This window comes from Natator depressus, chromosome 10 (genome assembly GCF_965152275.1).
Source record: "Natator depressus isolate rNatDep1 chromosome 10, rNatDep2.hap1, whole genome shotgun sequence".
NCBI classification, from domain to species: domain Eukaryota; kingdom Metazoa; phylum Chordata; order Testudines; family Cheloniidae; genus Natator; species Natator depressus.
In genome coordinates, this window is record NC_134243.1 from 6,811,536 (window position 1) to 6,826,860 (window position 15,325).

Below are 15,325 nucleotides of genomic sequence, written 5' to 3' on the forward strand. Positions count from 1 at the left end.
AGTCTAAAAAAGGTAAAACTGCATGCAAAGTTTTACGTTTTACTGTGTTCTAACATTCCAATTTTCTAAAACCATGTTCGGCCATATTTTACGCAATATAAAATCATCCAAAAGAAGCTCCATATTACCATAAAAGAAAAACATGTTTGGGCAGATAATCATTACGCAAAACTCAAACAAAAAGAATCAGAATGACTAGCATCCTGAGCCAGAAGTCCCAGTTTACACAATTCATGATGTCTGCAATATATCTGAAGAGTCAGAGCAAATAGTGAGACTAAAATACACAATGTATCTCTTTGCTGAAAATACAAGAATAATATCAGTTTCTCAAAGAGTTGAAAAGAAAACCACAAGTGTAACTAATTTTATACTTTATGTGACTAAGTGGAAAACACATAGCACACTCTTGGTGCTACCAGAAACAAATCATCAATCAATATCAAGCTAATATGCAATAATCCTTTATTTAAATGATAATAATAAGACTGAACATAGTTCAAGCACAATTAACTATGCACACTGACTGCCTACAACTAATCTGCAGCAGCAAGTCCACCAAAACTGGAGGGGAAGAGGGGGGACAACACTCAACAGCTTCAATACCAGTCTGCCTAGAAAAACATTATACTGGTGCCACATTTGATATTATCCATACATCTACTTCGGCAAACAAAATACAGTTTTCAAAACTTATGTCTAAAACTTGAGAATTTTTTTTAAAAAAATGGAGTAAACTGCTGTGAAGTTAACCCAACAAAATTCAAGTGAAACCTGTAGCCAGGTAAATTTAAAACATGAAGTTGTGGCATATGCAGATGGAAACAGAGGCTCCAAACTTAGTTTGGAGGTTTATGGTGAATCCCTTCAGGCAGTTTTTAATCAATACCAGAGTATACGTTACACCACAAAAGGAAAACTGTAAGAAAATAGGTTTCAGAGTAGCAGCCGTGTTAGTCTGTATTCGCAAAAAGAAAAGGGGTACTTGTGGCACCTTAGAGACTAACAAATCTATTTGAGCATAAGCTTTCGTGAGCTACAGCATCCGATGAAGTGAGCTGTAGCTCACGAAAGCTCGTGCTCGAATAAATTTGTTAGTCTCTAAGGTGCCACAAATACTCCTTTTCTTTTTGTAAGAAAATAATTTCCCTGGTAATAAAGACTCTGGCTAATCCTAGAAATGCTTTTCCAAGTCTGAAATCTGTGATCACGGACTTCGCTGCCATGATGGGAACTAGTTGCTGTTACCATCCTAACAGAGACAACAATGGCTACTTAGAACCCAAAGGGCACTCATGACATTCAAACAAACCCTTCAAATTACCCCCACAAACCGCAGACCTCCCTCAACACCAACACCCTTCCCCCGCCACACACACACACAATCCAGTCACACGCTCTCCAGGCCCAGAGCTGCACAGTCACACCCTTAGGCACCACCACTACTCTCCAGACACACACACAGAACACCAGCCTCCCCACAAACTACCCAAAACCTGCCCTCTCCAAATACACACCCATGCCCCCAACCTGCCCCCGGGAACACACTGAGCCCCTAACCTCCCCCTAGCCAGACACACCCCACAACCTCCTCCCTCCAAATACATCCCCCAAACCCCAGATCCCCCAAACTGTCCCAAACACCCTATACCCCCAAAACCAACCCCACTTCCAGATACACCTCCCAGCCTCTAATTCCCATATCCCCCTTCAAACTGCCTGTCCGAACACCCCGTACCCCCCCAAACCTCCCCCCTCCACCTACCACTCCCGCCCCCCAATCCCCCCTCCAAACACCCCGTACCCCCCAAACCTCCCCCCTCCACCTACCACCCCCGCCCCCCAAACCCCCCTCCAAACACCCCATACCCCCCAAACCTCCCCCCTCCACCTACCACCCCCGCCCCCCCAAACCCCCCTCCAAACACCCCGTACCCCCCCAAACCTCCCCCATCCACCTACACACCCCCGCCCCCCAATCCCCCCTCCAAACACCCCGTACCCCCAAACCTCCCCCCTCCGCCTACACACCCCCGCCCCCCCAATCCCCCCTCCAAACACCCCGTACCCCCCAAACCTCCCCCTACACACCCCTGCCCCCCATCCCCCCTCCAAACACCCCGTACCCCCCAAACCTCCCCCTACACACCCCTGCCCCCCATCCCCCCTCCAAACACCCCGTGCCCCCCAAACCTCCCCCTACACACCCCTGCCCCCCATCCCCCCTCCAAACACCCCGTACCCCCCAAACCTCCCCCCTCCACCTACACCCCCCCGCCCCCCCATCCCCCCTCCAAACACCCCGTACCCCCCAAACCTCCCCCCTCCACCTACAACCCTCGCCCTCCAATCCCCCCTCCAAACACCCCGTACCCCCCAAACCTCCCCCCTCCACCTACAACCCTCGCCCCCCATCCCCCCTCCAAACACCCCGTACCCCCAAACCTCCCCCCTCCACCTACAACCCTCGCCCTCCAATCCCCCCTCCAAACACCCCGTACCCCCAAACCTCCCCCCTCCACCTACAACCCTCGCCCTCCAATCCCCCCTCCAAACACCCCGTACCCCCCAAACCTCCCCCCCCACCTACAACCCACGCCCTCCAATCCCCAGCTCCCCGCAACTGCCCCATCAAACACCCCGCACCTCCCCTTCAGCTACACAGCCCTGCCCCCCCCCGCGGACACACGTCCCTCAGCCCCCCCGCCAAGGCCGCTAAGCCCCCTGCCCCCACCCTTCTCGGGGGTCCCCACCAGCCCCCCCGGAGCTGCCCCCATCCATCTCCCCGGGGGGCGGGGAGCTGCCCCCATGGCCGGGACAGCGCGGGGGACCCCCCCCTCTCGGCGCCCGGCTCCCCACGGACCTGCTGCCGCCGCCTCCGCCGCGGGGCTGGGAGCGGGGCCCGGGGGTCTGGCTGCCCGGCCGCCGCCGCCGCCGCCGCCTCTGGCTGGCTGTGACACCCACACGCACCGTCCAACATGGCGGCGGCTGCGGGGCGGGGGGGTGGGGGGGGGGCAGAGGCTCCCGACTCCCGAGCGCGTCCCCGAGGCCGCCCGCCCGGCGGGGGCGCGCGCGGGCGCGAGCGCGGAGGGCGAAAGGCGGAGCCGCCTGGCCCAGAACCGCCGCCTTGGCCCCGCCCCTCCCCGAGCCCATGGGGGGGTGCTCAATGTACCGCGGGGGGGGGGAACGGATCCTCTCCCCTCTTTGGCGGGTGGGGTGGAAATCACAGCTCCTCTCCCCCCTTTTGCGGGGGGGATCACAGACTCGCTCCCCTCTCTATAGGGGTGCATGGAAATCACAGCTCCTCTCCCCCCTTTGCGGGGGGCGTGGAAATCACAGACTCTCCCCCCCTGTGGGGGGGGCGGGATTTGGAAATCCCAGCCCCTCTCCCTTCCCAGGGATCCCACTCTGTAAATGCGCGGATTGGGCAGGGGCAACCCAATCATTTTGGGGACAGGCTTGGAAATCCGCCCCGCCCCAGCCCCAGCCAAGTGAGACCAGGGCAAATAACCAAGTCTCTCCTTCCTCAGGGCACCCACCTCTGATCTACCCCCACCCTAACCCCTCCTCACACATCTGTCCCCGCTCCCCAAATCCCTGAAAGAGCCAAGAATCCATCTCCCCTTTCCCGCCGCACTAGGTGGCTCCTACCCTAGCTCCCCCCCATGGAAGCTCACTCACCTGGCGGGGTGTCCCCCAAGGGCCATGCATGGCAGTAGCTTTAAGGCAGATTTTTAACGTGTCTCCCTCGTGTGAGGAAGGATTTTGCTGTGTGCGCTCCAAGAGGACATTACAAATGTCACTCCCACAGACTGTCACATCCTGACAGACCCACCCTGCCAGGGGAGTGACCAAAAACCCCACAGTTCTCAGTTCCCCTCCCCAAACCCTACCACACCCACTCCCAGGAGTGACTGAAAATCACTCAGCCAATCATTCCCCCCTCACCACAAATCTCCCCTACACTCCCTGCCCCAACCCCAGAGACTTGAAAACAAATCTTTTTCCGCTGACAATTTCCTCCTTTTTTTCAGTTGGGGGAGAAAAAAAAATGATTTCCGTCCCCTGCCCCTTTGTCTCTAGTGCAGCAAACACCAAAACAACCTGAATTGTGATAAGGTTGTGTATCAGCAACATCCTTGACTTCAGGAGACACATCCAAGCTCTGAGAATATTGTTTTTGTTAATTAAAAGCAGGGGCGGGGCGCTGTTCTTTTACATGAATTCTTATTTCCTTTTAGTGCTGTGGTGTGCATGTCCCACCAGTGGATGGAATTATATCAGATCTGTTTGTCTGCCCTCGACTTTTCCCTTCAGATTCCCCACTGATGGAGGGCTAGTGGAGACAAGACACTGGCAGCCACCATCGTTCCTCACAATGTCATCTGGACCTGCTCTGAGCTGGGTTAAAACACTAGCTCTATTCCCTGTGACACTGCACCAGTGGGAACTCAGAGGAAGAAAGTTCTAGGTTAGACACAGCCTTCATGTCTGTGTCAGTTCCCAGGCCTGGCCGAGCTCTTAGATCTCTGGGTGGGAGGCCCACGCTTTGGAAGCTGAAGGTCATAAGTTCTATTTCCAGATGCTACAAGCATGCAAGGACAACTCTGGTATTTGCAGTGCATTGGATGAAGGAAGATATGCAGGATATCAGACAGACTTCTGTTAACCCACATAGCACATCTGGGAATGAAAGTCTGGGCAGCTGGGTGGTTCAAAGAACGGGGGATGTCTGCCAGGAATTCCAGAGGGTTTTAGCAACTCAGCTAACTGGGAGAGGGTTACAAGGATTTCATCAACTAGGGAGGAAGAACGGCATTGGCAAGGGGAAGAGAGCCTACCCCATGGTTTATTTTTCAAGCTAGGCAGTTCACGGCTGGCCACTGGGTGGGAGAGGTCCTGGGTGTCTGTTGGGAGGGCAGGTAAGGTGCTTAGTTGACTAGCATAGAATCTGTACACATGGAGTTGTGGATAAATCCACATCATCTTCCTTCTCCTGTGCTGAGTTAGTCAGTACAAACTAATGGCTTTATGCATCTGGGAAGAGTTCAGAATCACATTAAGAAGCTTCTATTAATGGAGTTGAAATGAGACATATGTATGGTCATGACTCCTGATTATTGCGACCGCAACTCACTTGAGGAAATGCTTGAGGTGCTTCAACAGTCATCTAAATATGAGCGAAGCAACTTAAGGGGGTTAAAGCACTTGACTCTCACCTCTGAGAATAATCCTTGCCCAGGATCACAGGTCCAAGGAATTTAGTAGTCTCATTTTAGTCCTCTTTGGATCTTTGTTCCCATCACCAAACCATTAAACAATTCCAGGCAATTGGTCATCTCTGGCAAAGGCAGTGCTAGCCCATTGGGGGCCCTAAACAGGAATATTTTGGGCCTCCACATACATAATAAAAAGCTAATGGGGTCCCCTGGAGCTGCTCGGGGCCCTAAGCAATTAGCCTGTTTATGCCTAGCGCTGGCTCTGATCTCTGGTCAGGAGAGAGCCAGGGCTGGTACAGGTTTCAGAGTAACAGCCATGTTAGTCTGTATTCGCAAAAAGAAAAGGAGTACTTGTGGCACCTTAGAGACTAACCAATTTATTTGAGCATGAGCTTTCGTGAGCTACAGCTCACTTCATCGGATGCATACTGTGGAAACTGCAGAAGACATTATTATATACACAGAGGGCTGGTACAGATCAGTAGTGAAGCGCATTAGCAGAGCTCTGCCTCCTATATGTCTGGTTCCGGCTACAGCTATTAGCCACTCACAAGAGCCAAATTCCCCAGGAATTTTTCTAAAAAAAAAAAAAAACGCCTTAGAACAAAAGTCAATTAGAAGGTGTTGTTCTACCAGCGACCATCACAATCATCAGTGCAAACTTGGGGCCCAACCCTGTTTTTACCAACATCAATGGCAAAACTCCCATTGGCCTTCGTGGTCTACAGATCAGGCTCAGTAGAAAGGAGCTGTATCTGCACTGAATCACACAAAGAGTGAAATGTTCTGTGAGGCAGCCTGGTCTAGTGCAGTGGTTTTCAAACTTTTTTTCTGGGGACCCAGTTGAAGAAAATTATTGATGCCCGCAACCCAGTGGAGCTGCGGGTGAGGGGTTTGGGAGGACTCAGGGCTGGGGCAGAGGGTTGGGGTACGGGGGTGAGGGCTGCGGGGTGGGGCCAGGAATGGGGGGGGGTTCAGGGTGCGGGAGGGGGCTCTGGGCTGGGGCAGGGGGTTGGGGTGCGGGAGAGGGTCAGGGCTGGGGGTGCAGGCTCTGGAGTGGAACCAGGGATGAGGGGTTTGGGATGCAGGAAGGGGCTCCGGGCTTGGGGAGAGCTCAGGGCTGCGGCAGGGGATTGGGGCACGGGCTTACCTCAGGCAGCTCCTAGTCAGCGGTGCAGGGGGGTGCTAAGGTAGGCTTCCTGCCTGTCCCAGCACCATGGACCGCACTACGCCCTTGAAGTGGCCAGCAGCAGGTCCGGCTCCTAGGCGGAGGTGCACAAGCAGCTCAGTGCGGCTCTCGCCGGCAGGCACCACCACCCCAGCTCCCATTGGCTGAGAACCAGCCAATGGGAGTGCGGAGCCGGTGCTCGGGGAAGGGGCAGCGCGCAGATCCCTGTGCCTTCCCCCCCGCCTAGGAGCCAAGCCTGCTGCTGGCCACTTCCGGGGCACAGCGCGGTGTCAGAACAGGTAGGAACTAGCCTGCCTTAGCCAGGCAGCACCGCTGATGGGACTTTTAACGGCCCGGTCAGCAGTGCTGACCAGAGCCGCCACGACCCAGTGCCTTACGTTCCAGTTTGAAAACCACTGCCCTAGTGGTTTGAAGATGGCTGGGGAGCCAGAAATTCCTGAGTTCTGATGCCAGCTGTGATGCTGACTCTCACAATGAGACCTTGAGTGGGAGGTGCTAAGCACCATTAAAACCGGAACAGAAGGAGACTTGGGAGAGAGAATAAAATGTTTAAAATGATGAACCGTATCTGAAGGAATACGTCCCCTTTTTCTTCTCTAGGACCACCAGCAATGGATAAATGGAGGATGAAGCCCAAGGTGTGTGGAAATTGTATATTTTTATGCATGTGAATTTGATGCTATTGAAAAGGACCTGTGGAATGAGGTCCTCCATTAACAGAAAATGTGCAGAACAAGTTTCCTCATGATGCCTTCTCCCCACCCCTTCTTCCTCCACTCTGGCCCGGAAGGACTACCTTTGGGAACAAGAGGCGAGTTCCTTCTCCCTACCCAATTCAGTCCTTGGTCGCTCTACTGAGTCTGCCAGCATGGGGGCCACTTGTGGTGCTGGTTTCGTATGATGGAGACACCCCTACTGAGGACAGAGCTGAGCTGGCCAGACTTGTTTCACACAGCTAATTTATGGCCCCTGCTGGATAGGAACCACTGCCCTAGGCTGGGATCTGGACCTGTGACCTAATAGTGAAAGGCTTTCCATCCAGTCCTCCTCTGTTATCCAGCCCCTCATTGGAAATATGTGGGAACGGTGCTTAGTTAGTTGCTGGGAACAGTCGATCGAATATTGGAGAGCTCACAACTTTTCAATGATGCGGGAGTCAGAGAGTTAGAAGCCTTTGTTTACAAGACCAGTTTCTCATCAGAACCAATTTATCACCTCATTGTCTGTCACAGCCCAAGAGCAATCCATGTGTGCAAAGCCGGTTGAGGGTGGCGCAAACAGACCTTTCCAATTACTGTACTATCTACAGAATTCTAACAAAGGGAACCGCCGTGCACTGTACCATGCGGAAGAGAATCTCCTAGCTAAGGAAAAGTGGGTGCAGATCCTGCTGGCTCAGCCTAGACAAGGCTACTGTGGTAGCTAGCCTAGCAGAGTGGCTGCCAGAAAGCCACAAAGGGGCCCTGTTCCTGATGCCAGTGATGATATGCATATTGCTCACACAGCAAGTGCAGCCACATGGGGCTGGGGGACAGTCACTAATTAGCTAATGAGTTTGTTTTAGAGTGTCCAGCCATGGCTCAAATGACACAACAGGAACACTGCCCTGAAAGCATTTCACAATAGGAAGTGTATTTCCCCCCAGCTTAGCATTAATGAATAGGCTACAAACAACAATGCTCTATGATGATCTGATACTCTGGCCATATGTCAACCAGGCCAGAAAAAAAACCTGTAAAAATTCTAAGGAAAACTTGATAAATATAGCCCTACAGTTAGAAATTTGATTTCCGCATTCTATTGTTTCCCATTTCCTGAGAGCTGGCTTGGTGGATCACGTTTTCTTCTTCTGTCTCCAGTCCTTGCATCCAAACAAGACTGAATCTCATTATACTGATGCATGATTCTAGCTGCATGAAATTCAATCTCTAAATCACAGTCATTTTGCTCCATTACTGGTTTGCTTTCCCCACTCCCAACCTACAGGTCATTAAAGGAATCAATTTAAAAGCAGAGGCCAACATTGTCAACATTAGGCACCTAAATCCATATTTATGCACCCAAATAGAAGCCACCTGATTTTTCAAGGTGCTTAGCATCTTCAGCTCCCACTGAAATCAGTGGGAGGGGAGTTGGGGCTGGTCAGCATCTCAGAACAATTAGGCCCATCTAGGTGCCCAAATACGGATCTAAGAGCCTAATTTGAGGCCCCCAGGTTTGGAAATTTTGAGCAAAGCAAATTCATTAAAATTGCAAAACAACAAAATGCTGCTAAATTTGACCATCATCATCAGAGCGGAATGAATAATTTGCAAAGAATTATTTGATAAATGCAGCCTCTTTTTGGCCTTCTGAATTATCGACAAGGTGCTAACAAAGTTATTGAATTGATTTAGTATTCCCGTCACTCACAATAATTTCCACCTCCAATTTGTTCCGTAAATTGTTCACAAGCAGTTCGTTGCAAGTGATCACTATTCAAAATCTGAGCTATCTTGTGGCTAGTTTTGATCAGACACACCAGGTCCATATGGTATGGTTTCCTTTCCCAAACTGGATGAGTTTAACTCTTAGGCCCTTGTCTTCATGTAACCAAATAAATATATCAGTTGTAATACACATCCTTAGTTATTTTGGTTTAAGACTCAGAGACCTTCAGACCTGACGGCCAGAAGGGGCCATCATAATCATCTAGTCTAACCTGCTGCCCAACGCAGACCACAGGACCCCACCCACTCCTGTAGTAGACCCATAATCTCTGGCTGAGTTACTGAAGTCCTCAAATCTTGATTTAAAGACTTCAAGTTACAGAGACTCCACATTTACTCCAGTTCAAACCAGCAAGTGATCCATTCCCCACACTGCAGAGGAAGAAGAAAAACCCTCAGGGTCTCCGCCAATCTGACCTGGGGAAAAATTCCTTCCCAAACCCCAATATGGCAACAATCAATACTGTTAGACCCTGAGCATGTGGGCTTGGGTATGGACTCCCTAATTTCAGTATAAGGGTGCCTTTATATTGACTGAGGTCTGGTCTATACTACAGACCTATATCAGTATAACTACATCACTCAGGGGTGTGAAAAATCCACACCAACCTAACCTCTCCTCTACCCATGTAGACAGTGCTATGTTGGCAGGAGAGCTTCTCCCATCAATATAGCTACTGCCTCTTGGGGAGGTGGATTAACTACGCCGTTGGAAGACCTCTCTCCCATCGGCTTAAAGTGTCTTCATTAAAGCAGTGTTTTAAGTGTAGACTTGCCCTTACTTAAGCCCCAGAATCATCTCAAGTTCTATCAAAATAGGGCATTTTACACAGATATAATTATTTTGGTTTCATTCACAATATAGACAAGCTCTTGGAATCCTTCTTCTAGAGCAAATATTCATATTTACAAGTTCCAAATATTCTCTAATAGTCACTTAAAAGGCATTCTTTCTGCACCCATTCATTCATTAGAACGTTGATGGGAAGGGGGGTGAGAACACAGCCCAAGCAAATTGGGTGTTTTTCTTGGAAGGAATATTCACCAAAGACATTAAGAGCCATGTACCTAGTCATAACCAAGTGTAACACACACACCACCAGGGTGTGGTGTTCTGTCCCATCAAGAGAAAGAGAGAGAGAGGGCCTTTTTCTTTGTTGCATCACTGGTGTGAATGGAAATCACTTGTTGCTCCTAAATTGCCCAGTCCCTTATACACACTGGGTAGCACTCACCCAAGCAGTCTCATTGGGCCTGTTGGCACCAATAAAAGTTGCAGAATCAGCCCAAAAGTATTTAGCGAAGATGGGGGTACTTAATACCACCTTCCACTTCAATGGAGGGAGAGAAAAGAGAGGAAAGGGAGGCAACTCCGAGTCTCCAGGTCTACTCTAAGGGCATAAAATGAACCTGTGGTTTCTGGAGTTTGCATCTTCTAGAACTAAGACTTCTTGACTTCCAGCTTCCCAATGCTCTACACCCGAGAGAGCTTCCAGCCAGCAAGGAAGCCTGGACACAATTTCCTTCAGAGCTTTTCATTACCAAAGAATGTCTCCTGACCTTTGAGATGCTCCCGCCTTGGCCTGGGGCTGTCCTCAGACTGCTGCCAGCTCCTCTTCGCCTTTGTAATGAGGGACTAAGCTCAAGATGACCTGTTTTGTTCCACAGGTATCTCACGTGGCCGCAGATCGTGGAACCGTAGAAATGTAGGGCTGGAAGGGACTTCAAGAGGTCAGCTAGTCCAGCCTCCTCCCTGGCTCCAGATTTTTCTTTTGAGAAAGACAGAAACTCAGTATTTACGAAAAGCCAGCAGAGCACAAGGAAGAGAGAACAGAACTCCCTGCTGCGTAGCACTGCCTCGAAATCGATCTCCGATCGCCTTGGTGGGCTGGCGACTGTGCTCATTATTCAGTCTGATAATATATGTGGCATGAAGAGGAATATGGGGGGCTTTATGCAGTGAGGGAAGTGGAAAAGAGCATGTTTGACCGACAAGCAGAAGAGCTTAATGAACAATCGATCAAAGCTGGTCAGGTAACAATGCCCCTGGGGCTGTTCTTAGTGCTATCTCGGTGTGCATTTTAATCAAGCGGCCAACCATACAGACTGCAGAACAGTCCATTAGAGCAGTTTCACAGTGACCACCAGTGAACCTACAGATAACAAGAGAGGATGCAGGAGGCCTTGCACTTTGGCATCAAAGTCTAATGCCCAGGGGAAAGTACCATCTTAACTACAAAGAAGACTAAGGGCCTGAGTCTCCTCTTAACACTGGTGTAAATCCAGAGTGATATTATTGAAATCAACATGGTTACACCAGGAGTAAGTAAGAGGAGTCTCAGATTCTTGGTGGCTTCTAGAGGGAAGGTATCCAGGGCCTATTTAATCATTACCTGCTCTGCTACCAGTCACAATGCAAATCCCAGACTTCGCTCAGAAGGTGTAGAACAAGAACCTTCTATAGCATGAGCTCAAGTGTACATGTAATACCGACAGACCCCCGTCATCGGCATAGAACCGGGGACCTCTGGAACTCAGTGCATGAGCCTCTACCACATGAGCTAAAAGCCAGCTGCCTGTTAGCTAAGGCTATAGAGCAGACTCATTTTTCTCTCTCTCTCTCTAAGTGGTCTCGGTACCACGAGATGGGACAGAACAGCACACCCAGGAGGTGTGTGGGCTACATATGCAACACTAAGACCCAGTGTCCACCCAAATATACAGCGGACTATATCCACTCCATCTCCTGGGGAGATTTCCCTGAAATTTTTTACTGAGAAAACCAGAATGGAATTTCACACCGCGTTACTGTTGCAGTTTGACTGGAATCCGGGGAGTGATAGCAAACTCACCGCTATGGCAATGTGTTCTGTAGTGATGGGCAAATCTCAGAGGTTCAGTACGTTTGTACAGCACCTAGCGCAATGGGGCCGTGGCCACTGGGTGCTACCATAATACAAACAGCAACCGTAGATATAGCCAGACCTCTTTATCCAAAAGCCAGGCTGGGAATCTGGTGAGATTGCTGGCATATCCTGTTTCTGGCTGGGGGGAAAAAATAACCCAAGAATAGCATCTTTCCTATAGTGTTTCGGTTATGGAAGCCCCAGTGTTCACATGTCAAAACTACCCATCTAGCCAAAGAGTTAACCAGTTTTTTGAAAATGAGAATGGGTTGGTTTGCGTTTCTGGGTAAATGTTCACATCCTTTTCTCTAATGTGCCCCTCACCACAGCATCTGGGTGTCTATAAAATTCCATAACATTTAAATATATTCTCTACCCATCCTCATGTTTCACCACTAGCATGTATTTAGATCAAGGATGAGTTTGGTTATTGCTGGTGTTTATCTACAGGGAACCGTTGACAATCCACGCTTCGGGCGTTACGCCAGTAAAAAAAGATTAGCAAAGAAAAGAGTCGTAAGTCTTGTCTGTACTGGAGATTTGCCCCGACTGCAGGTTGCTCCATCAGAGTTAGCCGTACTAGTGCAAACCCCATGTGTAGACAGGATAAAACAATTCAAATAGGCATAGGTTAGCCCAGGGGTTCTCAAACTGGGGGTCGGGACCCCTCAGGGGGGCGCAAGGTTCTTACTTGAGGGGTTGCGAGCTGTCAGCCTCCACCCCAAACCCCGCTTTCCCTCCAGCATTTATAATGCTGTTAAATATATAAAAAAGTTTTTTTAATTTATAATGGGGGTCGCGCTCAGGCTTGCTATAAAAGGGGTCAGCAGTACAAAAGTTTGAGAACTACTGGGTTAGCCTGATTGCCAGCAGGGGTAAGCGCCACCAGTGCAAATAGTGGCTTTTCCTGTCTATACTGGGGGTTGTACTGGTGCAGCTAGACCAACAGTGGGCCAACAATGGCTGCTTGTATTTAGAGCAAATCCCCAGTGCAGATAAGGCGATGCCTTTCTGTCTGGGGTGGGAGTTTTTCCTTTACTTCACACCAGTTGACCCATCCCTAAAGTTATCACTGCTGGCCATAAAACCAACCCCATGGCTGCAATGAGAAAACAGGGATTGGAAAACAAAGAGAAAGAGGCTCTAAATGCTCCTTGTCGAATGGAAAACCCACCGAGAAAGCAAACTAAACTCCTCCCACCCAAAGGCTGATGCCGTGCAAGGAGCTCTCAAATTTCCAAGGGTGGAACATCACACAGATTAAATGAAAGAGGAGTGGGGTGGGGAGGAAGGGGCAGAAGGCCCTTTGTAGTCATCCATAAAAGTGCATCAGCCCTTAATCATTCACAGCCCCTTCATCCCCAACAGTGCAAACCAACCTGAGAACAATGCCGGTTCATAACCCGCGGTCCCGGGGAACAGGCTTTGTCTACACCAGCTTTTTTTTCTTCCTAAAACTTCCCCACTGTTGCTCCCACAGTTTCTGCTCCTTTGGTGGTAGCAACAGTGGGAATCCTAGTGTAGACAAGGTGCTGGAAGCCACTGAAATTTTAAGCACCGTGTCATTTCACGCAGGACTAGGTGACATGACAGTAGCTGGCACCCATTCTACACTAGTGTCTCCATCATGGCTACAGACAGCAGAGCTGAAACACTGGTAGCAACAGGGGGACGTTTTAGCAAAATAATCCGAGTGCACACAAGGTCCTAGTGACCTCTGAGCAACACCCTAAATTCGCCACTGAACTAATATTACTCCTTCTCCCACTCTCCCACTGAATACACTCATAAGAGTCCCACTTTCTGGAATGCAAATATGGGGCAGAGACTGTCTTTTGCTCTGTTTGTACAGCGCCTAGCACAATACAAACAAATAAATAATAATAATAATGTAGAGTCATAAATAGATGTCCCTAAACCTCAACAAGCAGACTGAAAATTCAGGACACAGGCTGGAAAAGATTCACCGTAAAGTGTCAGGAAGGCACAGGAACCAGCCAGCACTGAAGGCAAGAAACACTCGCAGCGATATATTCGGTCCCACCGCTTTATTTGGGCCAGCCTCAGTTCTGAACACTACTGCTGAACAATTGCTACACGTGTCTCCCTGAAGCAACGAGTTCAAGCCTGGTTCAGACACGCACAGAAGAAAAATCTTTATCTCACAAGGACAGCATGTTTCAGTAGGTCCTGGAGTGCCAGGGCCTGTTGGTCAGGTTATAATTGGCTGTAATTGGCACTCCCACGCGCCGCCACATTCTTCTGAGCTGAGTGGTATGGAGAAGCACAGGATTCCTTTCTGACTGTAAATAGTAGAGGAAGTCAGAGGAATTACTGCTAGTTCAATCCTTAAAACCACACGTAGCACTGATCAGTGGAAGCAAAGCTCAAACACCAGCACAGATGGGAACCGGCTTTGGCAGCTCATGATCCTGTTTCTGAAGGGGCTTGAACCACAATAGCTAGAGCCCTGTGCGGATACAAACATTTGGATCTGCATCCGAGCCACATCCCTGATAATTAACTTGTACCTGACCCACGATCCACACCTGCACCAGCACCTTATCTTAGAGCCCGTGTGGATACAAAAATTTGGATCTGCATCCAATCCGTGATCTGCAAAGATGGCAAACAATACAACCGCATCCACATCTGCAGATGCAGATATCAGCGGATATAAAGCTGATGTCCGGGGATCTGCAGGGCTCTAACGATAGCTTCAACTGTACTCAAAAACAAGAGGGAAGTATGTTTCTGCTGAAAATATGCTGGCTGCCACCACTTTCCACCACATCAGTGGCTCTTGTTAGTACTGTTGAGGCTCAGTTTGCCCGTCCGACAAGTAGGCCATAGACAGGCATAACCCCACAAGCAGTCTCTTTAAACGGTTCTAAGGCACTTTGTAAGGAATATTAAGCATGGATGCAAGTGTATTACAGTCACGTCAGGCTGGTACCATGTTAAAAATGGGTTGACTATGGCTAAGATTTGATGCACAAGGTGATAACCAGAACGATACAAGCAAAAGTCAAGTAAACCTGGATTTTCTGGGCATTGACTCAAGTAGGACTCCACTCAGCTGGAAGAAAGCTTGAGACACCTGCTGAGCTAGGCCTCTAATTGCTTTACACTGAGGTTATGGCTACACACTGGAGAGCTTACAGGGCACAGCAGCACTGCTGTAAGCTCTCCATGTAGCCGCTCTAAGCCAATGGGAGAGAGCTCTCCTGCTGGCTTAATTTCTCCAGCCCCCGTGAGTGGCCATAGCTATGTCGGCAGGGGAAGCTCTTCCACCGACATAGCGGTGTCCACACCGGCGCTTAACCCAGCATAAGTTATGTTGCTCAGAGGGGTGGCTAATTCACATCCCTGAGCGACATCAACTTAAACTGTAGTGCAGCCATAGCCTGAGAAAGAACTTACGTCTGGGCTGTGTTTACAAGTGGTTTCCTCTGCTGAAACCACTAATTTGACCCTTGTGGTGATGCATGCAAGAGCATCTTGGCAGAAGCCTTGTTCTAG

At 49.7% G+C, this 15,325-nt stretch overlaps 1 protein-coding gene across 2 annotated transcripts in view; it reads right to left on the reverse strand.

Annotated features, from left to right (window-relative positions):
• EPN2 (epsin 2) overlaps positions 1–3,805 on the reverse strand; it is a 67,350-nt gene extending 63,545 nt beyond the window's left edge. Inside the window, exon 1 of one of the 2 annotated variants that reach the window (XM_074965060.1) lies at positions 3,682–3,805. The gene's annotated coding sequence lies outside the window, so the exon portion shown is untranslated. Of the gene's footprint in view, positions 1–2,863; positions 2,918–3,681 lie in introns of those variants that run through there. The other variant, XM_074965062.1, reaches the window with a different exon arrangement.
• Between the last annotated feature and the right edge of the window lie 11,520 nt (positions 3,806–15,325).